Source organism: Pyrgilauda ruficollis, unplaced genomic scaffold, assembly GCF_017590135.1.
Source record: "Pyrgilauda ruficollis isolate IOZ18807 unplaced genomic scaffold, ASM1759013v1 scaffold4, whole genome shotgun sequence".
In the NCBI taxonomy this organism is placed as follows: Eukaryota; Metazoa; Chordata; class Aves; order Passeriformes; family Passeridae; genus Pyrgilauda; species Pyrgilauda ruficollis.
Window position 1 is genome coordinate 1,500,643 of NW_024525489.1, and position 26,051 is coordinate 1,526,693.

The window sequence follows — 26,051 nt, forward strand, 5'->3', positions numbered from 1 at the left end:
CTCAGGAAATCAGGATCAGGATTCAGGATGCTCAAATTAGGTGTTAGTGCATACAGATATTCTGTTGATGAATCTATTATTAGAGTGAATAGTGCTGTTCCTGGGTCTGTTTCTTTTCACTGCTTTTGTCTCTTTTTCTATCTCAGGTCATCTTGTCTAAGTTTATTCTTCTATTCTTTAATTTCACCTCACCATTTGATTCATTTCTACCAAAGCCATGGGCTCTTTAAGGACTTTCTAAATTATTAGGTCAGTTAGGAATGAGTATTGTATTATCCTTGAAAGTCATTAGTTTTCTGAGTTTGGGGTTATTTTTTGGATTTTTTTTTTTTTTTTTTTTTTTTTTTGGTTTCTAGTGGAAGTGTCATGATGTGCATCCTGTACATAAAAATCTGATTTGTCACTCAGTAGAACAAAATGCATGAGGAGCAGAGCTTAATCCTGATTTCACTTGTTTAAGAATAGGAAGTAAAACTGCTTCTGTAGAAACCAAGGCTCTTACTCAAGGCAGGGAGATGAGGAATGGGGTTCTAATATCAGAATTGGGTCCTGGAATATTAATTTGGTAAAACTGTATGCTCTCACAGTGTCAGCTGTGGAGAGCATATGCTAGGAGATGCTCGTGTTCAAAATCAGGTTGCATAGTTAATCATTCTAAGAAATAGACTTATCACTTCATAAATTCTAGCAAAGACTGTTTTCTTTTCCAAACATTTAAATTACTGAGCCGTTTTATGCATTAAAACCCAATTATGGCTTGCATGGTATTTCAAAGAGTTTTCAAAGCTGTTTCTTTTAGGAACTCTGCATAGTCTGAGGCTTTAGCACTGAGTTGTTCATATTTTCAGCTGTATCAACTGTGGGTTTTTTTCCTACCAAAATACTGTTTCGATAATATTCATAACCAGACTAATCAGTACAAATCCCAAGCAGCCAGTTCCAGAACATGCTGCATGTCCTCTAAAACTAGCAAACTAAAATCCCAGTGTGGCCATTGAGCTCCAGAATATAGCTTAAAAACACTTTATTTCCTTTTTCTAAGATGGTGAAGACCAGGTTAAAATAAAGGGTTTTTCTGCCACCTCTGTCCTGCCACATTATGCAGACTGTGGGCAAAACACATTCAGAGAAGAATAAAAATGAAGATATGTTGCAGGAATTTGGGGAATGATATTTACCTGCTACGGATCAGAAATGCTTGTTTTAAACACCGCCTTCTTGTTTATAGGGGCCAGCTTAGTACTTGAGCTAGACATCAGTTTAAAAAAAAAACCCCAAACCATCCAAACTCCAGAAAAATCTTTTGTCTTACTCTTTTGGGTGCTGGTTTGTCAGCAGAGAAGTGTATGTGAATCAGATCACACTGATTTGGTTAGGAAATGACCACTGTGTTTGTGTATCATGCAGAAGCTAGGAAGATCTGTGTTATAAATATGAAGATATAAAAAATGCATGTGACACTGGCACCATGATGAGACCACTTACCAGAGGCACCCTAGTCCTGAGCATAGAAAGTTATTCCCAGACCTTTTGGGAATTAGTAGGATGGTGTTTGGTAAATGTTATATTCCCAAATCAAGGCTTAGCTACCATAGATATCAGGGGAAATGAAGTTTATAAGATGAAGTAATCCTACTTGGAGGGCCAAACAAGAGATAATAAATTTTCAAAATCAGGAAGCTGTTTTATGAAGACTATTATGGACCCAGGATCCCTGTATAGGAAGAACCAAAGCTGTTGGCTTTAACAAAAAGCACTAAAAGGAGACTAGGCTGTTCCTCACCCCACTCATTCTGCATCTTAGAGCAGAGCTGGAATTGAGATGGGAGCCTGGTGCTTCTCTTCATGAAGAGATTGTATGAATGAAAGGTTGCATAGGTATTACAATTTACTAAGTAATACTTGTCAATGACTTCTCTTGCTAGATATTTAAAGTTCAAGTGCTTGCTTGCTTTAGTTAAGTGCTCTGAAGTGCTTTTAAAAGTGTTGGCCCATTTATATAAACAAATTGAGAAACTCTATTGATAGTCTTCCCAGTCAGAGTATGTTACCTAATATTTGAATATCCCTCCTTGAGTCCCAAAAACATTTGCACTAGCAACTTCTAAAACATGTGAGGCTTTGTTAATGGAGCTTTGTGTTATTTTATCATAGACATTGCCAGAAATGCAGTTTCTTGGATGCACACAACTGTGAGGAGGAAATAGAGGGCAGTCAGTAGCTCAGAAACTTATTTATCCAGAACTTAAGTGTGACTTGAGAGGAAGAATGAGCTGGCGGCCTGATTTCCTCTTGGAACATTTGCAGTAGGGAATTAATACTTACATCTCTCCCACAGTTTTTCCCCACTCCTGCTTAGCTGTGCTAACTCAGGAATCTCTTTTAGTGCTCTGTGTTTAAATTTGAGGCAGACAAATTTAAACACATTCTCAAAGCATGGGAAAATCCTGTTTGCACACGTGTGGCCACTCACAGAAAGAAAGGAAACTGCCAACACTCTTGGTGAAGGTGAATGCTGGGATGGTGTTTATGTGCTTCCCCACAGTGATCCCTACCTGGCAGTGCTGTAGTGCTTCCTTACTAGTTGTTCTCCTCAAAACTTTGCTTTTCTGGAGTGATGTCCTTTAAGCTAATGACAGTGTTTGATACTGAAAGCCAAAGCATGTCACAAGATTGTATATTAAAATTTAGCCTCTTTCCATGGATAAAGAAATGAGCATTATTTGGAGGGATCACTGGGGAGACCTTATGCAGTAAGATCAGGGCAGTTATCTCCAGAAAAAGTAAACTGAATGCCATCAGCAACCATCCCCCAAAATGCAGTGTAGTGTGAGTGATGGAGAATGCTATCTTAAAACTAAAACTGCATCCTTTAAAAAAAAAGCAACAACCAGCTTGTCCTAATCATTTTAATCTTCATGTGCAGTCTTTTTGCCTACATTACGTACTGTTGGCGAGATTAAGGTGGTGTCATAGGCAGGTGAATTTAGAGTTACTAATTTAAACTGCATTTAATAAAACATAAGTTTGAGATATCTTACAAATCAGTGAATGTGGCATAGTTTGAAGATTGCTTTTGTCAAGTTTCATTAGCTCAAAGAGAAACCTTTTCTAAATATTGGTTGAGAGATTAATCAGACAATGTAAGACCTTGAATTATTCCTCATCACAGGAAAACAACATCATGTATTATCTCATTTGAAGACTGGAAAAATGTAACTTTTGAGGATTTAAAATTTGTGTTTTAAAGATTCTTAAGGCATCTCAAGATTTACTAAAGGCAAAACTTTCAGGCTGTTCTTTTTTTAAACTGACTTATAATTTTTCCATATTATGTTTCACTTTCTACAGCATATTCCCATATTACAAGCTGATAGTACCAACATCATTACACTGAAGGATGTTCTCATTATTGACTCCATTCTCAATTAATTATAAGTTTGTCATGTTTTAATGAGTAGGATTAAACTTTCATATTCCAAATATATGTCTTGCATTGCTCGCTTAGAGGCTTTCTAAAAAATGTGGCTGATCGACTTCTCTGAATCTGTACAAGGAAACAAAATATTCTTTGTGCACATTAAAAAGTGTTTACTGTATTTACAAACACTTGCAGAAAATGTTTAATAGCTCTCTGCTTTGGAACAAAGTATAGAATTTGGGCAAAAGCTGTGCTGCTCTTTTCTAGCCTTCCTTGTCACACAAACTGTTGTCTTCACTAAAATAGAAACTCATGTAAGCTCTGTAATGTCCTGTAAAATAAAGGATGGCAAAAGGGAGAGTAGCACTGATGTATTTCAGGCATACCCTAATTTTCACGGGGTGATCTGTATTCCTCTTCAATAAATCCCAGCTTCCTTCTGTGGCCTTTTTTACTCTCCCCCCAAAATGAGAAGGTACTTTGTACTTAATTGCCCTGTCTCACAAAAATGTGGCACATTTGCATCGAAGCTGCTGCCACCTGTGCTTTTCAGATTCGGTCCAGTGCAGCTCTGCAGGACGTCTATCAGGCTTACTCTCCTAACTTCACTGTGCACGATTAGATCCTGTTTGCTAACATAGATCTTGGTCATATTTTCTAGCAGAAGTTTTATGTTCATTTGTCTTTTATTTCCTTGTACAGCTTCACACTTTTCTCATTAGTACAGATCAAATAATTTCTAAGAGCAGTTCTTCTTTTGCTTACTTGCCTGCAAAACATACACACAGGATGGGTGTATTCTAGCCCTGTTGTGGGTTCACTTCTGCTGATTTCAGTATGCTTAGGGGTTTTTTGCCCCCTAGTATATCAGTAATAATTAGATACCTGTAAACAATAAGCACCAGTAAGTTTGGAGTATGTGTCAATGTAGCTAGGTGTCATAGTAAGGGCAGGTAAGCAGATTCCAAAGCAAAAAGAAAATCTTTCATTAAATATGCTTTTACGTTGCTTGTTTAGCCTGTGTTGAATTAAAAGTAACCTTTCAATGTGAATAGCAATGTCAACTGATATCACAGTCTGGCTAATAACACAAGAGCATGATTTCAAGAGGGTTGGGCCAGCATGGCCCACACCAGGTAGGAACCCAAAGTCCTGGAAAATGCTCGGCAATCTACACCCCAGGCCATTTCTCATGAGACCCGTTACTACAAATAGCCTGTGGCTACGTTTGGGTATTCAGGTTTCGACAGGATGTGGCTGCTCTTTCTCACTTACCAGATGGCTTTTCATGTACCATCACCTGTCCTCCTTCGCCTCACTAACAGAGTTGTGACAAGAGCTGTCCTGGTGGTTGTGAAAGCTGCTTTCTGCATGTGGCCATCATAATTATCACATGTGAGCACCTTTATTTAGCAAGTCCACACATACATTACTGGTGCAAATGTCTTATATTTGGGTACGTTCATTTTATATCTTCATTTTATATCACTTATACAATGAATGTTGGGTGGTGATATTTCGCAGCCTAATCAGGGAGTTAAACCTATGCAAAACCTGCTTGGTCTAAGGATCAGAATTTGCATTTCTGTATGACAGGGGATGAATTTCTTCATACTCTCCTGTTTGGAGGAACATCTATGGCTCAGTTGTGCCTTTGCACTGGTTGAAAGTAATTTGGTAATCCCAAGCATGGCAATGGAAGTTTTATACTCCACTTCCACCTCTCCTGTCCTCAAGCACGTTTTGTGCATGGACCACCCTTATCATCAGCATCTGTCTTTTGAGTGATGATTTACTTGTCTCTGAGTCTCTTTATATAATGCCAGATCTGAAATTACCTCTGTCTGGAGGGAAAGGCATGATCTCAAAGAATTAATACTGATTTCAACATTTTATTGCCAGGAACTACATGTAATATTGCTTTAAATTAACCAGTAATTTTTCAGAGTCATGTAGGAAAGAGTTAAAAATGCTAAACAAAAAAAAAATCCCTTTTCCAGGCAACTGGACTTCTTCCTTTCAACACAGCTGTTGCAGGAGGTTTCAATGGTATGAATAAATGTATTTCTTTTAACACTTTTGTTTTTTAAAATGCTATTGTTTCATCTGAGGTGTGAGGAGATGTGCTAACCTTGTCAATGTGGGTGCAGTAGAGCAGAAATGATAACTGTATATACTTTTTTAAAATAAATATACAGAGTGTGTGTGTCTGTGAGAGAGAGAGAGACAACTTATTTAAATCCTGAATACAGTCAGACCTCATATGCATTGTTAAAAAAAAGCCCTAAAGAATTGCATATGGATTAGGGGGATGAATATTCTATTATTTCAGTCTGTTCTGCTGATCTTCTTATTGTGACTTTGTGCTTCAGAAATCTGCCAGGAATTTGGCTTTGCTGTACTAGACAGTAATTTTAAATGTGTATCAAGCACTTGATAGTGTATGATTTGCGTGCTGTTGCATTCCCATTCCCTAAATTTTCCACCAATTTATTACTTTTTTCATACTGTTTTAATATTTCAGGATGATGAATATATACAGCATCATTAAAAGTAAATAAAAAATGCATGAAATTAAAAAATTGAATATTAGATGTTTCTTTGCTGTAATCCCTAGGTCCAATAGGAATGAAATGTCTCTGTTCTGTCAAGTAATCCCTAAACATGATTAGGGACCTTGTAGTTTCCACATAGCCCACATAATATTTGTATCATATAAGCCTATTTATGTAAGGTTTGAGTGAAAGTTGTTATTAGAAGACCTATAAACCTATTCTGCAATTCAAAAATATATGCTTGCCTCTTAATCTCTGTACTTTTATTATTTTGCTGGAGATGGCAATACGTCCTTAATTCATATTTCATAATTCTGTTGCATCTTTTGGGTACTTATATCATGCATTAGCAATCCCATTGAAATGTATTTTTAAGACAGAGGACTGAGTTCAACAGTTCATCTACTCATGCAGCTTCTCCTTAAATCCTCATTGGAAGGGATGTGCACCTCTTTCTAGGTCCCTCCTTTGACATCTGGGTTTAATCTGACCTGGGAGTCTGGAGATGGAGAGATGGTTTTTCTCATTTTGGGGAAAGGAAAGTGGAAAGAGGGAGAGGATTAATTTTCTCTCTTTAAATCCTGTGATAATATATTTTCAGTGATGGAGGTGCTTCTGGCAGCTCCACAGAAAGTTTTAGAAATCAGCTTTTGATTTGATGAGCCTATAGCAGAAGTAGCTAGGAGAAGGAAAATGGGGAAAAGCCTTGAATGACAAAACGTAAGACAGGAGAGGCAATGGGCATTCCCAAATGTTTCTGGTAACACAGTTTGTTGCAGGTACAACAACCCAACACTTCCTATTCCCTGGCTCAGCTTCTTGCCTGGGCAGCAGAAATGCCCATAGTCCCATGTTACGTGTTGTTAGGCTGAATTCACTAATGTGCAGAGGTATTCCAGTTCCATGGTAGCACAAGGAAGATCAATAAATAAATAAGAATAGTAACTTATATACTTCTATGGTTTCAGTAGGCTTTCACAAAGAAAATACTTTTAAATGATACCGGGGTCAGGTGTGGCAATTCCGTATTTCCCGTAAGAAAATTTGAGATTATATTAACCTTGGGCTATCTAGAAAAACCCTGTGGAAATACACCTGTATTGGTTTCCACACTGCACTGAAATTTACTTTTATTTCATTTTTGGCAGTTAGGGTGGCATTTGAGCAATAGCCCTATTCTTGTATTTATGAACTAAGAGAAGCAAAACTGCTCACTGCTGAGCCCAGGGATCTTCTTTCAGGAAAACTGAGATCAATAATGGTTATCAAGTCTTCATTTATAGGGAGTGTTAAATGACCACAAAGTCCTGATGTTCTTCAGTTCATAGGTTATGCTTAAAACCAGGATATCTACCCTCTGCCCCCCACCCCAAGCTACCACAGTCAGAAATGGTGATCTTTGATATAATTTTTAACAGTCACTTTCAGTTGTTACAATTCCTTTTTAGCTGGAGAGACTGTATTACAGCAGTACCAATAAGTTAGAGGTGAATGATGGCTTCCCTCACCAACCTCCTCCTTCCTGCAAGTAGTAGAAGGTGGGAATGAGATTATGATACTTGAGGCTCATTTCATCATCCAAAGCAGGGGTTTACAATGTTATTTGAGTTACTTTTGGGTTTTGGTAATCAGCAAAAAGGGAAGTGCACACCCCAACCAGAACAGAACAACCCCTGAAAACTGAAAAGCCTTGCACACAGATGTGTTTTCAGTTGCCTTTATTCCCTCAGTTTAAGTGGAAAAGAGGGATTTGGAAAGCAAGAGCTTAATTTAACAAAATAATATTATGCTTTTGATCCTTAAAATGAATGAATTATTTGGATATTAGCAGCATAATGCCTTTGAATAATGCTGGTACTTAAGTTGGAAAAAATGATATTGTCAGTGTTCTGTGTTTTCCTCTTATGATGTTTTTACCAATTTGGCATTTATGGGAAGCAATATCATTGTTGAGAAGTTTCCAAATTGCTTTTTATAGAAATCCGCATAAATTAAATCTCCTCCTTGTTATGAAAATGAAGTGATGTCTTGAGACACTGGTATATTAGCACAAATCTGTGGAGACAATGAGCCAAATTCTGCTTACAGTTATTGTATGTCCACTTTTAATAGCTTCAGGAAGCTTTGTTAGGTATAGGCTGCTGCATTGTAAATATGCATCTGCTTAACTTCAGCGTTTGAGCAGCACTGAGAGGCAGTGTAACATCCCTGCCCTTTTCCCTGTCCCTCAGACTGTGTGGCTCAGGACATATTGGAAAAAACACAAAAAATGGGTTGGAAGTAAGACCATTTCATGGGCAGTCCAAGCAAGACACTCTTTAGAGGGGTGCAGTGCAGAATTATTTTAACTCGGAACCATAATGGGTCTTCATAGCTGAATTTAAACTACATAAAAGTGCTATATGTGATGTGTTTAAATACATTGGCAGAATTAAGGCAGGACTAAGGAAAGTGCATGTTTGATTTTCACAAATACAATCAAGTCTACGAGATGGCGATGCAAGATGGATCAAATTTTAAGACCTGATTTACCTACATCAGATATTTAATGGGATGCTTAATTTGATTGCTTCACCAAAGACTACTCACAGTAGTAAAGCCACTGACTGAATGTCTGTGTAATCAAGGGATCTGCATGCATCTAGATCTTGATTTCCATGTACAGATAACCAGCAATTAATGGTTCAGAATGACTGCAGGGAAAGGTTTGACGTTCAAAATGGCAACTCTAGGGTTGCCATAGGTTTTGGGGGGGTCCTTTAGCATTATTTCACAATGTTTTTTAGGAGTATAAACAGGCTTGTGCAAGTCCATGTAAACAGAAGGTTTTTAACTTGGGTTGCAGAAGGCTCTTCGTGGCTACAGCTAGAAGCCATCTCGCTTCAACAAGGTTGGATGCTTTTAATAATGAGATTTAGGCTCTTAATATTAAACCCAACATATTAGCCTACTCCTGTATAGCCTAAGTGTCTCATTACATAGGTTTGTTAATGAAAAAATCAGGAAAGATCTTTGAACAGAGGGAATGACAGCTGTTATATGTATTTTAGCAATCATAAGGCACTGTATATTTTCTTATTGGGATTTAACACATTTCTGAGTGAAAAGTCAGCAGTCACTATTGGCACCCTTTTTATTTTTTCTTTTTAATTTTTCTCATTGTAATGTGTATGAAGTACATTAGACTATTGGACCAAGAGTCTTGAAAATACTGATACATCCTCATTAGTTTTATTGTAGTATTTCTATAATAGTGAGTAATCAATTACATTTAGTTCTTTTATTTCCCGTGGCACAGCTACAACAATTGAAATTAAGGGTGTTATGCTCACAGTCCTTTTCAGCACTCATTTGAGTTCAGGCAAACTTTGGCTGTTTTCTCACAGTAACCTTTACAATGCAACCAATAAACATTATTTTTGTTTTAATGACTCCCAAATAATGTCATATTTAAATGAAATGCAGTTTGCCTCAGCAGGGTTCTTTGAATTTATGAGCATTTTTGTCCCATATCCTACAATAAAGTGACAAATATTTGCATTTTTACTGTTTTCTTGAACACTTTTAAACACCCATGTTTAGGAGACTTCAGATTGCTTTTGAACATATTTGAATGCATTTTTAGCTATCACCAAGCTTAAAATAGGAACCCCTTTTTCAGCTTATCTTTATTAAACACCTGTAAAAATCAGTGGTATTTCTTTCTTCTTATGAAGCTTTCTTCCTTTAACAAATGCCAAAAATGCTGCACTGTTTGTTCCAGCATGGGGTTCTTTTCTTGGTAGTAATGGGCAATAAATGGTCTGGTAATGTCTCTTCCATACACACAGGCATTTACCTCCCTGAATATCATAAACAGAAACTTAAAATTGTAGTGAAATGCATCTGATCTTTAACTATAATCAATTAATATTAGAAATGCTAGGCTGCTTTTAGAAGATAGCCAGAATTAAGTCTTAGAAATTGATCATTCTGCACAAATGATCATGCTTACAATAAATCTCTCATTTAAAGAGTAGGCACGGCAGTGGCCAATTATTTATATTTTCTTATTGAATACTCACTTTCATTTTTTGAAAACCATGGGTTTATTTGTTGGGGGGGAGGGGGGTGGATTTCTGTGGCATTTGGGGTGTGTCTGTTGGTCTGTTGTTTGGGGTTTGCTCAGATAGGTACTGCATAATACTTTCAGCATCTTTATAGCGTAAGTGTGGAGTTAGCAAGTTAATCTTGCTGTTCTTGGAGGCAGTTTCACAGAGTTCTTCATGTCTTGGCTGGGTTAAATTTTCTGGTTTCATATGCTTTTTTTTAAAGAATGTACATTGGCTGCTTATTTTTGAAGTAATGTTTTCATGTGTTGGATCAAATTAAAAACAAATCAATCACATTAATTCATGTATCTTCATACAATCATACTAAGAACTCTCTAATGGGAGGTTGTTCTCCTGCAAAAATAACTTCCGTGTATGATTTTTAGTCAAAAACCCCAGCCAAATACCCTGTACAGAATTTTGTAAGTGAAAGCAAATGATTTAAAATAAGACTGTGGTTACTCACCAGTCTGCGTTTGAACACTGTGTTAGATGTTAGTTAAAATTAAATTTCCTTAATGGACTAGTGAGGGAAGGTGGGAGTGAAAACTAGAAAAAGATGACAGAAGTAAATATGCTCATAAATACAGAAATGCCGTGTTTGCTTTCGTGGCCTTTGATCAAGCCCAGGAGTTTGCTTTCAAAGGACGTCGCAGGATGCTTGGAAAAGGAACAGCCACCTGGCGTAATTGGAAAGGGGGAAGGTCTGCAGCACCGCGGCTGCTGCTGCTCCTGCCTCTCTGATAAGATTGTAAGAGTTGCCAATATCAGTATTCAGCCTTGTAGCGTGTCAGGGCGCTTTCATGTGAACTGAAGTGAACTGTCTGTACGCACTACCTCCCGCGCTCCTTCCCAGCACTCGGCGCCGCATTGAAGTCAGGGGAGAGGAAAAAAAGATTTGAGGATTGCCCAATTTGTTCTGACATAAAGAGATGTTTAGCTCTGTGAAAGGTGGTAGAGGCAGAGTGCCTGACTGACATTTCAACAGGCTGTCTGCTGGGATTGCTCACTTCACGTCCCTTCATATTCCTGCTGTGTCCTGCGCGAGTGCTCTTGTCTAATCTTCACAGCGAGAGTACCAAGAGTCCCCTGGGCTTTGGTGCTCAATACCTTGTTAGATGGGGCGTACGGTGCCACAGCTCCTTCCTTCATGCTTGCTTTTGCTCTAATGTTTCAGGCTTCTTTCAAGTCCAAATTTTTTTTTTTTTAAGTGATTTGCTAAAATAACTGTGTGTGTCTCCTAATTGCCTTGCTCTTCTCTCAGCAATGCTAGATTTGGGTGATAAAAATACATGGAGGGGAAGAGAATAAAAAATCCCAGTTAGTTAAAGCTTTAAGCATCGTTCTGTGCTTTTTGTTTTTAAATTAGGGTACATTGACCTCCTTTGGCTGGTTTAGAAAACAGATGAGAGAAAATACTGATTGAACCAGCAGTGGGAGGTATAGCATGTTGATAATAAAGCTGAGACAGTGCCTGATCAGGAATACTGAACTCCATACCAGGGGCTGCAGGGAAGTTTAGTTGTTGAGGGTCTGTGTGCTTTTACAATTCCAAACATGTTGTGATGCATTCTGGCATGCCACATCCTGTTAGATCACATCAGGGCGGCCCATGGAGCCAAATAACACTAAGAACATGAATTAATGAGAGCTAATGCTCACCTCTTATTCCAGGAGCATTATCAGGTACCTTTTTAGCCACAGTTCCTATCTGGATTCAATCCTCCTAAAGCAGAGATGACATTAAAGATATATGTATTATGTTTTGGACAGATAGATATGTTATTTTTCATTAACTTTCTCAAAATACATTAATTTAATGGATGTAGTTTAATCCTTGTTAAACCATTAAAATTATTCACATACTGCACTAATGGTCTTCCTTTACATCTTTTCAAAGGCACTTCTTTTCCTCAAGTGTATTATTGCTGGTGACAAAAAGCAGATTGGTATCATACTCTTTGCTTCCTGCAGATCTGGGTTCTCTGTACTGTGAACCCAAAAACACATTGCATGGATTCCATGGTGCACATGGTTGCCATTGCTCAAGTTTCCCCTCAGTTTCAAGTTTTGATAAATATCTCTTCATCCCTCTCTCATCTGGAGGTGCAGTCATCTCTAATCTCACCAGGCCAGAGATTCCTAATGCAAACTCCTATTCCCAAATATACCTTCCAAACTTTTGTGTGTAAAGCTGCACCCTTGTTCCTTCCACAGTGCAAGGACAGCTACAGAAGCCAGTGACCGTGAGTAGCTGCATGGTTTCCCTCAGCCAGTGGCATATCTAGTCTCACATTCTGTTTGCTAGGAACCAGCAACAACTTCTTTTCCTGCAACAGACTGAACAGGTGGATATTAAAACTAACTTCTTATCCTTTCTGTAGCATCTACCGCCCAGAAGAGCTGAACTTCTATCCGCATGCTGTCACGATTTGAGGTTGTTGTATATGTGCTGTAGAGGTCTCAGCAGACTATTCAGAAGACAAAATTCCAGACCTTTGAAATTAAAATTGCCAGGGAATTACCCAGTGAGGTTTCTGCTGCAGGTATGGTCCAGGTGATATCAGGAGGTTTTAAAAAGGGGTTTGATGGATCTCAGACACATCAGAAAAGGCTCTCACATACACTGGGATTATTTAGGAGATACCAAGGAGATAGTGCCAGTTGTGCCCATCTTAATTAGTGGGGTATCCCAAACTCCTGTGGATATTTCAGGGTGGAGAGGCATACTGGCAAAATGTCTTCATCCTTCAGGCTGTGGTCCAACAGTTTGTGGTTTAAGTCTAATTTAAACATGTGAGCAATTCAGGAGATGTGTGGGGACAGGTCATGTGTAGTGTTACATGCATTCAGTGGTTTACTGCGTTGAATGCTAGGCAAGAGCTGTGTGCTCCCAGTAGGAAGGAAGCCAGTGCATGTGAAATGTTCACAAGTACAGACAGACAAATGCCTGTTGGTGTGTGTGTCCTTACAGGCTTGCTTCCTTCCTGTTTGCTTTTATCTGCATGTATCATTGTGTAATATTTCACCTTTATCATTAATTTGTTTTATTAAATTTGTACTTGCCTGTGCAAGCATAGCAGGGAAGCCCATGCTGTTAACTGAGGCCGATTGTTTTCAAACCTCTGTTTACAGAACTTACCATCAATTTAACAGAAGTTGTATTTATTTAAAAATTGACTTAAGAGACAGTAAATGACTTGATGACTCATTAAATCAATTTAAAAATTGACTTAAAGTGCAGTAAGTGACTCATTATGTTAAGCTATAGAAAGACACCCAATAAAAAGAAGAAAAGAAAAAACCTGGCAGGAGGTTGTAGGTTCATACCCTGATTTATTTTTGTGCAGAATAAAATGGTCTGATTACCAAAAGTGGATGTAAAGACATCTACCTGACTATTGCAAAATACTCAAGTAGTAAAAGCACTGCCTTTAAGCAAGGGGCCAAGTGTCACTGAAATACTTCCCTCATTTTTGCATCAATAAATGAAGTTTACAATAATTCTTTGGCTGGGAGATACTGAGTTGCATACCAGGATACTATTAAGTTATTAATATTGAGTAACTGTTCTATATGTCTCACATTTGTTGAACATAGTGTCTATATGTTAAACAGTTTTCTATGGCATTTAAAAATTGACATTTCAAAGAGTGTAATAGCATAATGAAATGTAAACTGAAAACAGGAATGAGTTAATTAGACTAATGATCCCTTGACTCCTTTATTAGCCAGCTCTTTAGAAATTGGGATTAGCTTTGTTTTCTCTGCTGAATAAAGACAGGAAGGATGGTGTTGATTCTAGTAAATGACAGCACCAGAAGAAAATAGGGTTTTCCTGTTTGTTATAGGTTTCATCATCTGAGATAAAAATTTTGTCTTCCTGCATGCATACTTTATTTCATTGCACTTTGAGTTTCACTTGGATTGAAAGAGAAATCAGGAAAATAATTTAGGAGTGCCTACTGATTTCATATCATGATTTTAAGGGTGATCCACTCTGTGTGATTTCTGGACTTGAAACTTTACGACTCTGCAAACCCGGAGTAGACTGGGTTTGAATTTAAATGAAGTCTTCAGAAAAGGCCAGCTTGACAACTTTTTGATCTAGGTTTTGAACACTTAATTTCCTCTCTCTATAAGAGAGTGATATGCACATCTCTGTTGCTTTTAAGGGCTATGAAGAAGTATGAGAGTTACCTCTATAGTGGTTCAAACCAAGCATGAACAGAGAAACAAAATCGTTTTTACAACAAATAGGAGGATTTGTAAGTCAGCAGCTGCTAGCGAAACAACATCATTAAAACTTCCAGCAATTCCAGACCTTGCTCTCGGGACTCGCTCAGGCCAAGCAAAACCTTAAATAAAGTGCTGAATTATAGGCAGGAAAAAGAAAACCAGAACTTAAATTGGTAGGAATTAGCGACGATTCACTAAGCTAATTTCTGCCCTCTGTTTCCCTTGTGTGATGGTATGTGGAGCGGCACTGGGATGAGGGAAGGCAGAGTGAGAGCTGCTGACAGCCAGCTTTTAAGTTTGGATTCTTTCTGGTAGATCTTTATCCTGCAAAGTAATGAGCTCCTCAGCTTCCCCTGAAACCTATAGGTATAGAGGGCATCCAGCGCCATGCAGGATCAGATCTTTAACGAATGCCTGAGGAATACAAAATTTATCACACAAATGAGGCGACAGAGCTGGCAGCAGCTGAGTTATGAAGCTTTTTAGTTACAGGCAGGATTCGTTTGCTATCCTGCACACCCTTGTTAAGCGTTCTGTGAGCACCACACTGAAGCAGAAGTAATAATGCCACTTGTTTATAGTTCAATGTTTCCAGCTTTCTGGAGGGTGCTTTTGGAGAGGTGTGGCGGGATGGCAGTCAGCACACTCGGGTGTCACTGCTCCTCTCCTTTAGGGAAAGGAGCATCTGGAACCCATCACATGCCTATTAGTTGTCTCCTAGGTGCTGCTCGGTGGCTCTTTGGTGTGAGGCTCACTGGGTGCTTGATTTTGGGCTGTCCTGGGCAGGGGGTGCAGGCCGTGCATCGTGCGCGGCAGAGCCGAGCGCTGCTCGTAGTCCATCGCTGCGCCTGACCTTGCGGCTCGCTATTAATTTGAAGTAGTGGAATTAAAATTTTCCATTCTTTTGCATTGTCATGCCTCACATTGATAAGCACAAAGAAATGTAAATAAAAAAGACCTATTTCACAACCCTAGCTACAACCTTTTTGTTTTATGACAAAAGACAGTTAATTAGCATACTAGCAGTAAGCAGCCTTCCCAAACTCATGCTAATTATGTATTCTGTTGACCGTGACTCCAGTCATAAGGTAATTGGCTTGCAGCAACATGACATTTCAAATCATCTCTTGAAATTACATCAAAAAGCCAGCCTGTTTTGTTTTGATAGGGGAACAATCAATTTGATAAGTGGTAACACAGCTCATTGTTTCACATTAATTAGACTAATTGCAGCATGTTAGCCTCTGAAATAGACAGAACTTGGAGAAGACAAAGGCTGTGGCCTTTAGCATGCAGTGCATGTGGTGGTTCCACTTGCTTGCACATACTGTAGGCAGAAAACAGAGTTGTTAGGATTCAGCCTTGCGGGAGACTGGGTGTTCTCGGTAGTTTGATGTGTTATGCTTAATCCACTGGCTTTCAATTATAAGATCCATGTTCAAAAAATCCCTGAGAGAGGAAGGGGGGAAGAAAAAAAAGCCATTGCAATACTAATGGTGGCAAAAAGTTTTTGGTGATCTTCTGTTTTGTGTCTTCTGAAAGACAGAGCAGAGATCTGGCCACAAGATCTCTTCTGTGCTGTGGCACTGAGAGTTATGACTTAGTAGTGGACTTGGTACTGCTGGGTTTATGGTTGGACTCGATCTTCCAGTCTAAATAATGCTATGGTTCTATGTTTATGGACCAAAAGACCTTTCTTTGAGGAACATTTACTTTTGTTCTTGCTTTTCCTGCCTGTTCCCACTAACGTTTTATTTCTTAGGATACCTCAGTTGGGCTATTTTTATTTCCACTTTTATATTTACTTAAGAATAATGTATGGGGGAAAAAAAATAATGCATAGCGGACGGATTACTGAAAACAGATAGAGATGCATAACCCACCCACGCATTTCTAATTTAGAGCCTGCTGTTGCGATTACCATTTTTACTTAGCTCTGTGATGATTTTTATGATCAAGCTATGTCATCTGTAGATTGACATGACCAAATGAATTTCGCTTGTGACCTAATTGAAATGTAAACCAAAGTTTTAAAGGATGAAAAGTTTAAGGGGTTATCTCAGTCCACAGGCTAAGCTAACTTCATTGCTGCCCACAGCTTGGTTACAGTGGTTCTTGCATGTCAAACCCAACATCAGGCCACTGGATATGTAAACATGTTTTCTTTGACCAGTACATTGCTAGTATGTTTGGTAAACAGGGTAATAGTCAGCAACTTTTTAAAGACTGAAAAGCATCAGAGACTGGATTCCAAAACTGTGTGCATACTGATGAAATCATATGCGTGAGACCAACTCTGCCTTTTTCTTCTGCAGTTCTGTAGTCCACCTGTACCATCAGAGTGTTTTACCTTTTGTAATTACCTCCATTCAACAAAATCTTTCATCACTTGAAAAAAAAAAAAGGTAGATTAAAAAGAAACAAAAACAAAAAAAGAGATAGATTACGGGACAATTCTTAATCATTGAATTGCTTACATGAAAGCTGTAGTTCTTCAGTTGCTCTCCATGGAAAACATGATTTTTTTTTTTTAAGTGAGATGAAGAAATTTAGGCAAGTCTGGGTACAGACTTTGCTTACACATCTTTGCTTCTGTTACTCCCCCTCACAAACACGTCCCAGTCACTGACTGGTTAGACAGTAAAACCTCTGGGGCAGAGATTTTGATAAAGTCACCTGTAATCTGTGTTCGGAGAAGTGTAATTTCATTTAAATCAAAAACTTTATTCTAACAGCTGAACATTCTATTTGCTCATGGAAGCGCTATTTTTATGAGTTTTGCTTATGCTTTATGTTGGCCCCTTAACAAGTGGTCATAAGCTCTGTTTTAGGTCCAGCTACCAGTGACTTCATACTACTGATTTATTTCAGTCATTTACTGGCAAGAGTATATTTTTTAAAATGTATTCTAAGCAAATCATGCCTCTCCGTCTCCTCTCTCCTGTGCCTCCCTTTACTTTGCTCCTCCTTCAGCATTTAAACCACCTTTCATTGAACTTAAAATTATGCCCAGATTAGCAATGTAACTACCCTAATGTGCTGCTCTTACTAAAAAGTCCTGGGCTTATACAGGAGGTGAATTGGAAAGAAGCAGAAGATTGGAGCCTTTTAGCATTCAGCTTAAGTGCTGGTTCCACTTGCCTGAGCACAAGCTGGAGCTGGTGCTGTTAGGATGCAAGCCTGCACCCTCACTGTCACTGCTGGTCCTTCTGTAGTCAGGTTCCCGCTTGGAGCAGAGCAAATCTTTGCTCAGTTAAGCGAGCGTCAGTCACTGGCAAGCTTGGCTGCCAGCCCAGGTTTGTTAGACTTTTCTGTGCTGCACCTGAATGAGATATTGCAAAGACATGGCTACATAAACAGAGCCTAGAAGCCATAGATGTATTAAAAAAAAAAAATTAAATTGTCAAGGGGATGACAGAATAATTTTGAGAATATAACTTACACTTCCAGTGCTCACCTGGGAGGTTTGCAATAAGGAACCTGCACTGCCTGCTCGGTGACACATCCTGTGTGAGCTTGTTTAAATACCTTTCTCTGTTTTCTTGAAATCCAAGACTAGAAGGTATTGCTGACTTCTGACAGAGAAACAGGGGCATGAGCAAAATGTAGCTTAGCAAGCTAAAACACATTGGTACCATCCTGCAAAGGTGCTGAGCTCATTCAAAGGTGCCAAATGACTGCTTTTGGCTTACATCAACAGTGGGCACTTAACTGCATGTAGGATTGTGCTTTTAAATTGCTTGGCTACTATCCAGTCAAAGTCAACAGGACCATCTTCAAATGGAAAAGGAATGGCGAGAAATAAAGTTGCAAAGTTTTTGGATTGCATGAAGGCACAGACAGTGGGTATTCTGTGCAGCAAGTTGAGGAAAATCAGGGACAGGGTAAAAAGAGATAAAATAGGAATAATTTTTAAATAGGAATTGCTGGCAGAGCTATTAATCACACTAGTCTTTGAGCTGTAAGGATTGCATGAGCGGAGCTAATACGAAAGAATAGAGATACTTTGCCAATATCCTGAAGTAGACTATTAAAAGCAACAAGGAAAATTAAAGGGAGATAATGTCTGAACAGATTAATGATATGTAATGATAATTTTAAAAACCCAAAATATACAGAAAATCCCCAAATCTCTTCAAATATCCAAATCCCCACGTGCGACTGTTTTTTGTATGGGACAGCCTCGTAATAATCAATTTTGCAAGTTGCTGGTCTTGTTACGCAGTCTCAGCTCTGAGTTTTTACTCTGATCTCATTTGCACTAGTCGAATAAATCAAACTTTTTGCTGTTTCTCTGGCTGTACACTGCAACAGGCACCAGAATGTGGACTCTTCTAGAGTCTGTGTGGTTTTTAGCAGGAGATTTCACAGCACTTCTGAAGCAGGTTTGAAAAGGAAGAGAAAAAAGCATTTGTCATTGCTGTCTAAGGTAGGCCACCACCTGCTTTTTGCAGGTTGCCGAACTAAATGGGAACTTGATGCAGGTAGGGGCCTTTTGTCTGAAAACAGGAATCAAGAATCTGTGAATATAAGGCAGAGACCTGAGACATAACTTGTATTATTGTATTTCTCATCAAGATCTACATCTTCATCTTTGAAATGGCATCACTGCAGTAGATTCAGGATAAATTGAACACAGATTGAGGACTTTGTACAGGGGATTCATCTTTTCCTCACATGGGATGATTTTTTTTAGAAGTCCTCTTCTTGCTATTTCTATGACCTTCCACCCCTAATGTGGAATTGTAGCTGTTTAATGAAAGAAAACAAACTTAAATTCTGCACTGACCCAGACTTGTGAAACAAGCAGGGTTTTCAGTGGAGCTTTCATAAGCTATAAATCAGTGTAAAATTTAGCTCATATTACATTCTCATTGAAAATGGGTTATATGATAATTTATGTTGAGCTGATCATAACTAAGCACCTCATAGTAGTGTCCTTCAAAAAATTTTAATCAAGATTGTCTTTCTCTCTCCACCTCTCTTGGTGCAATTTCAAGAGGTTTATTTGCATGTCAATCCGCACGTGTCACTGGAGTTATTCCACTGAAGCAAGGACAACATCCCAGCTGCGTACGTGTTTTACAGCAACATAATGTCAGGTGACTCTCTGCATTTATTTCTGATTTGTGCTAGTGGAAGAGTCAGGCCCTTAATTCTCTTAAGCCCTGAAAACAGGGGTATTTCCAAGTGTCTCTCAGATCTGTTTTCCAAGTCTTTTTGTGCTTTGCAGTTACTGTGCAATGAACAGTGTGGGGGAGAAACTGTGGATCCTATGAAAATCACTGAACTGGTCCAACCTTTTATTTTAGAATCATTGTCAAAAGGTGTTTCTATGTTTGACATTTACTTTTAGAGGCCTGTTTTCTCTTGAGGTTTTTCCCCTGTTTGTTGTATGGTGAACAGGAAAGGGGTTCCGGAGAGGTGTCTTGGGCAGCAAATACCTGGAGAGTCCTCTCCAGAACCAAATTGCCAAAAGCTCTTTACATCAAGGACCATCTTATTTTACCGTATTTATGCAATCTTAAATATGGTGGGGTTGTACAGCAAGGACAATTGCTCCATAATTGGTGATAATTAACAGTTTCCCACCTAAGTATGTGTAATCAAGACAAACAGGGTGGGGAGAGGTGTGTTAGTAAGAGTGGGTGTGTTGATTTCTCATGCAGGCTTTTTTCTTTTTCATAATTAAAGGCTTATGGTATGAAGTTACACATGGGTGGACTCCTAGTAGAATCCTAGAAAGGATAAACAAGTTTTAAACAGATTTTGAATGGATATTGAAGACAAAGACTATGACCAGGGACGTTTGGCTCGAGAAACACAGCAGAACAGAATTTTAGTTAGATAAAGCATTAAGCTCACTGCGTGTCAAGTTTGACAGCCAAGATCTAAGTAGTTTTCATGCCATGGTGAAGCTTTGGATTTGAAGGTAGGAGACTTGGGATTTGTTGAGCAGTGACTGAAGTGGAGGAGTAGGAAAACCAAGGTACAGGAAACAGTTGGAGAATGGTAGTTGTGGCCACAGGAGGTGAAGTGACTGGGGGAGGCTGGGACAATGGAAGTAGAGACACTGGTTCTTTGTCAGACACTTTGCAACTTGCTCTGTGTGAAAAAGTGAGGAGATGCTCAGTATATTTCCCCTAGAGCCTACAAAATCAGTAGTCACTACCAGGCTTCAGATTTTGTAAGTCTCATAAAATTAATGGAGATATTGCTGCAAACCACTCCTCCTCTCTCCCACCCTTTTGCTGCATTTTGTAGTTCTTTGGTTTTGGGTGTCTTTTGGGTTTTTTTTAGCTTTTCCTTCCTGCCAGTAAACATTAGAAGTTCAGGCTGAGGTATTTTCAAATTTCTTTTCCTTCCCACGAGTTGTTTCTGGCTATATTCCAGAGAAGGAGAGAAGATGACAGGTTTTCATTGGTCACTTAATTGTGTGTCCATTGGTTTTTATGACTTTCAAATTTATATTTTTGTGTGCTTAGGGGCTTTTGTGACAAGGTGCTAATGGGTTCCTGGCTGGGCAAGCACCTGTGTCAGAAAGTGTTTCATTGTGTCCCTTGTTTTTCCACCTCTGACTGCTTTTATTAACTTGCATATATAAGTTTATTGCAACCCCCAATGTATTTTTGTTTTGGTGGGTGGGGGTGGGTGGAGGGGTGGTGGTGGTCATATAATCTGCATGTACACAAAGGAAACTATTAGTCTTGTGTGAAAAAGAACCTTTTAATATAGAGAGAAAATGGGAGTTGGAAAATGAGTTTTAGATGTGCCTGAGAGACCAAAAAGCTGGAAGATACAGAGACAACTTGAACCACTGACTTGGCCAGGAGTTTTTCTCATATGATCTGAGAAATTCTACAGTGTGGGCTGAGGGTAGCTGGTAGGTATCCTGCTGCTGGAAGAGCTCATTTGCCACTGCTAGGCTGCATGAAATGGCAGATAACAGTATCCTACATGGTTTCCTAATAAAGTGCTTCCAAATGAGCACTTGCTCCAGCCTAATGATTGTGAAAGTGAGGAGAAGTGGCATCTGTGGCTTTAAAAGAGAAGCAAAGCACCTACAAGGTGATCTCTGCATTAGACTGTAATCTACGTTAGGAAGAAGACCTTAAGTCCCCTCAGGATATTGTATTTAAACTTGTGCTTCTGTTGCAGTAATGCAAATTCTGCTTCTGTAAAGAAAAAGGCGAGCTTTTTTTTCTTCCTTATTTTGCTGATATTTCCTCTAAGATGTTATATGTTGATGACCTGATGCATTTAGGGAGATGAGGTTTGTTCCCCATCTTATTTCTATGCAATAATTTAGCATTTTATTCCAGTCCAAATGTGGAAAAAAATTGTTGCAGAATGTGGCCATTTTAGCACTACAGCTAAATAAATCACTGTTACAGAGTATTCTGGCCCTTGTTCTAAAGAGCTGTCATCACTTCTTTAATAGAAAATTATTAGCCTTTTTTATGCTTCCTAGTTTGCTCTTGCATGTGGTTTTGCCCTCTGCACTTCTCCAAAGGTAAAAACCTGCTGATCAACTTCTAGGTGGGAGCAAAAAACCAAGGTATCCTTAAGCGAGCTTGGGGTTCCCTTAAAATAGAAGTAGAGTGGCTTTAGAAATGTATTTTATCAGCAGACCTTCTGAATAGAACAAAGACCTTAACTTCCAAATCTATAGGAGGAGCCATGAACAATAAAGAATCTCTTGAGACCCATAGAGTGTATCCTGGAATAGGTCTTACAAATGGGTTTTGTATATTAGTTTATACAATCATGTTATAATGGAGAGATGGCCAAGAATAGGGGAACAGGATATATAAATGAGATTTTTATGACCCAAATGTACATATGAAATGTAGGATGGACTGGATTCAAAATCAGTTCTGTATCGTGGGACCTGCCTTTAACACTGGAATTGCAGGTTTTTTCCATTGCATTCCAAAGACAAAAGATGATTATATCTAAGCCTCTACAAATTTAAATGCATCTGTTGTTTTTCACTCCCTTTCCAGACAGATTAGCAGAAACTATACTGCATGTGTTTGTCCTTTCCAACTGATAGACATCTTTCATAATTTTAACTGATCTATAAACATCTTTCTTAGAAGAAAAATGTCCATTAAAAAACAAGTGTGTCTGATTACTGCTGGTCTGGTGATGATGTATGGATGGTTTTGTTTTCTCTGTACAAGGAGGGAGAGAGATGATTTTTCTTGAAATTTTCTGTCTCTATGGTTTTTTGCAGATGATACTTTATTGGTTGTTGGTTTTTAATTCATCAGGGTGTTATAAAAGCTTGTCTCCTAAGAAGCCTTCCATCTACCCCGGCTAATAACAATGACAGTGCACTGGGAGCTCATTTAACACGTGGGCTAGACTGCAAGCTGTGCCCTGCTCCTTTTGTTGGGAAAGCAGCTGCTGAGATGCCTTTTGAGACTCTTTGGGCTGACTTCTCCTCTATCCCAGCACTGCTGTACCTTGCAGCAACTTCAGGGCTACCCTCTGTTTGTAGATGGATGTTTATACCTGATACCCACAAAACTAGCAAATTGCAGAAAGAAATCTGTTCTGGTGGTCTCTGTCCAAACCCCATCACAGTGCTGAGGAAGCAAGGCAGCACTTCTAAGTGAGATGGATATTTGGGACTTGGAGCTTGCACCTTGAATCCTCATAATCTGTTGTCCCCACAACCAAATGTACCTTCCAGATACACTGCTGTGAGACTTTAGTAATTCAATGCCATTAATTAAGTTATTCTAGAATTACTCCAGTGTAGCTGTGAACAAAATTAAGCCTCTATTCTGTTCTGGGAAATTAGACAGATCTGGTTTTTTTTTTAGGTGGTTTCTAATACATTTCATTAGGAATTTTTTTATTAATATCATCTAGTTTTTGGGCATTGGTTTAGTGTCTGGGGTTTGAACACCCTGATAATTTGTCTCTGGCTAAAAGGAATGAAAGGCCAATTTCTGCACAGAACATTTCAATATTTTTAATTTTTTTTTTCCCTGAAGTGTAGAATGCTTTGAAGGTGTCATAAATACATGGATGGAGTAGGAGGTTAATTCCTAAGGACCTCAGAGTGCTCCAACTTATTTACCTAAATGATCTTGGCTTGCTCAGTTCAGTTGTTTGGAGCATGGTGCTAATAACACCCAGGTTGTGGGTTCCCCATATGGGCCAGTCACTTTTGAGTTTGGCTAGATAATCCTTGTGGGTCCCTTCTAACTCAGAATATTCTGTGACCTGTGATCTTAAAGCTTAGCCTTGTCATGGTATTTGTTTGTGTTGTAATTGTTGTAATTACTGTAGTTGTAATTTTCACCAGTAAACAGTCTGCAAATGACAGGCAGAGATTAAACTATACTTTTCTTAAACTGCATAAAAAAAGAAATCACCTAGGTGTTGCTCTTCCATGACTTCACAGTTTCTAAGGTCCCAGAAAAACTTTATGCTAAGGCTGATGCAATATTCTTGGCCAAAGAACAACTTATCCAAGTTCACTGGAAACCTGAAGGGAGGTGAATCCACCAAGGTCAGTGGCACAATTATATAATTTTTGCCTTGTGAATAAAACAGATGTTCTATTTCACGAGTATTCACACCTATAGTATTGGACATTAGGTGAAGTATCCCAGCCTGCTGATGCATCTAAAAAAGCTTTGTTGCTGCCAAAGCTAGGGAAAACTTCTAAATTCTGTTGGATGCAGTCATAAATGCTGAATATATGTGACTTTTGTTGATTTTCAATCCTATTTCAGTCATGTTGGGAATAGAGGAGTAGACCAGGCTCTTGATTAAAATTGCAATTTTTATTTTGGGGATTTTTAAAGGTTTTTGAATTTGTTTTTTTGTTTTAAATGTTAGTGGGGTACTTTGGGTTTTTGCAAACACAAATGAAATTTGAACCACTGAACTTCTGTTGCTTCTTCAAATTAGGATGTTAAATGATGTTAAAAATTACAAATTCCTGCTGTATACAGGAAACAAAACAACTAGTCAGTCAAACAGTGGGCCTTGAATTGTGCTTGGGGCCATTTTTTCAGATACTATTACTGCATATTAAATAATTTTTTCTGCATCAAATAGGTATGTCAGATTTTTCTGGTTTCTCCAGTTATTCTACATGACACTGATGATACAGGGAAAAAAAAACTGTTTTGGCTGGTTATGTGCCCATGTTTGTTTCTCTTACATTGTCAGAACAATGCTGAGCTATTGAAGTTTACCTGTAACTTCAGCATAATGAATTCTTATTGCTTTGAACACGAGCTCTTTCCTTGTCTTGCCTATTTCCCCTATTGCCTTTAAATCCTCTCCTCTGCCACTCTCTTCTCAGGTCTGTTTCTCTTTTCTTACATGCCTGTCAGATAAATAATTCTTCTTCCTTCAGAAATACATACCTGACATTAAGTGCGTTAATATTTGCTTGCCAGAGAAATGAGTGGAGGGGTGAAAGAGGATCAGGATAGGCAAGAAAGTTTATGAATGAGCACATTTCCCAGTCTGTCTGTCCAGTCTTTGTCTTCTAGACTAAACTGTATTGACTGTAATGTTGATCATAATTTGTTGGCAGCATGAAGCATCATTTCAGAATGCACCTGCCTGGCCTCTTTGGCCGCTGCCTTCCAGTGACAGGGACAGAGTAACAGTAAGAGAATAACAAGAGGTAAGTAAGTGGGGGATCCTTTGCCATGTGTGAATGTTTGCTTTTCTTTTTATTCTTTCTCTCAAGATGCAAATGTTATCTTGACAGTGGTCAAAGAGAAATGTCAAGAAAGGAAATGGAAAAGTTGAGAGTATTTGTTGTGCTGGTATGTCAATCTCTTATACGCCCTGCATTAAAGTCAAAAGAGTTCAAGCCTATTACCTGAATCCTTTAAATTGTATTAATAAATGTGAGTATAATCCAGCTCAGTTAGAGCCTAACCACACCTGTATGAATATCTTCAGCTATGCTTAAACCACTTCTTACAAGAAAAGCCCCACCCTTTGTATTTTTTGTGGAGGTACTTTGCCTTCCTCTGTGCCTTTGGTCTCCAGTCTCTGTGGTTTTATCTGTAATCAACAACAGCACCTGGACAGTTGTGTGTAAGACCTTCAACTTAATGTTCACTGTGAGCTTCACCAAGCTAAGTGGACACATTATGGTTAATGAAAAGGTTTTCTTAAAGCTTAATGAGGCTCAACAACAAATGCAAACTGGGGAATGACCTTTTTTCTTTGCCTTTCTTTGAAAAAGTAGGAAAAGCAAGAAGACAGTTTGTTCCTCTAGAACCTTTTTGGAAGTATGTCAGGGAGCAGCAGAAGGAAAAAGAAAGTTAGAAGAAAATATTAATATCTGATACTTGGTGCAAGGTTTATGATAATTTAAAAGATGTGTAATTGTTGAAGTCCCAGTGAAGTCTGTCTGCTTTTATGAAAGGACTGCTGGAGAGACAGGCAGATTAAGGGACTGTGAATGGGACTTGAGAGTCACTCACTTGTAAAATCAAAAACAAAGAGGAAAATTCCTCACATTCATCTTCTGTTCTGACCCACTTACTGCGTTGTTGCAAACAGATAGAGTGAAATAACTCAGAATGTGGTGTTTAAACCAATTTTCCTAAGGAGAAATGAGCCCAACTTAAAGGTGGCCATAGCTAAGTGAATTATTTCCTTTTTTTGACTATGACAGTTATCTTGAAATAGCTCTTTGATGAAATCCCCTGCTCTTTCAAGTCCTTGGAAAAACTCCTACGATGAGATTCA

General features: G+C 38.6%; 1 protein-coding gene across 11 annotated transcripts in view; it reads left to right on the forward strand.

The window, feature by feature from the left end:
- The window catches only part of ESRRG (estrogen related receptor gamma), a 371,095-nt gene that overhangs the window by 147,500 nt on the left and 197,544 nt on the right, over positions 1-26,051 (forward strand). The window contains exon 1 of one of the 11 annotated variants that reach the window (XM_041476976.1): positions 24,877-24,969. The exons of the other annotated variants lie outside the window; for them this stretch is intronic. The gene's annotated coding sequence lies outside the window, so the exon portion shown is untranslated. Of the gene's footprint in view, positions 1-24,876; positions 24,970-26,051 lie in introns of those variants that run through there. 11 annotated transcript variants of the gene reach the window in all.